Source organism: Pediculus humanus, genomic scaffold (genome assembly GCF_000006295.1).
Source record: "Pediculus humanus corporis 1103172107910 genomic scaffold, whole genome shotgun sequence".
Classification (NCBI taxonomy): Eukaryota; Metazoa; Arthropoda; class Insecta; order Psocodea; family Pediculidae; genus Pediculus; species Pediculus humanus.
Genome location: NW_002987483.1, coordinates 723,070 through 723,736, shown reverse-complemented (window position 1 = coordinate 723,736; position 667 = coordinate 723,070).

The following is a 667-nucleotide window of genomic DNA, read 5'->3' as shown; positions in this document are numbered from 1 at the left end:
GGAGAGGGGGAGGGGGGTGGGTGGAAAAAGGAAATGAAATACATTTATATTTTAAAGAGAGAGAAAAAAACGGGGGGGGTGACATCGCGAAAAATATTTTTTTTAACTTTACCTTCGGAAAAAAATTAACGCAAAAATATTTGAATTTTTAAATGCCGGAATAATATTATTATTATTATTATTAGCAAAACTTTTATTTTATAATTAACCCCTCCCCCCCGCGACTCTTTGTCAACTCGAAACTTTGAAGGATAGCAAAAAAAAAAAAAATAATTTACAAAATGAATTTTTTTAACTTATGACGTTATTACGACGGCAAATCAAAAGTTATATAAATAAATAAATAAAAACATTTGAAAAATTATTATTATTATTATTTAAAACCTTTTCTATCTCTCTCTCTCTCTCTCTCTCTCCTCTTGAGAAGTACGCAAAAATTTTCGTCAAGGTCACGAGTTGGAAAATTATTCCAACCAAGAAGGTTTAACGGTTTACTAGAAAAATTCATTCATTCATTAATCAATCCTCTAAATGACGGAAATCGAATCCTTTTATTAAAACTTATTATTCGTGATAAATATTTTAATGGCTTCTTTTCCTTAAAGTTAGTTCGTAAATTAAAATCAATTGGATGATAATAATAATAATAATTTCTTCATTGAAGTAT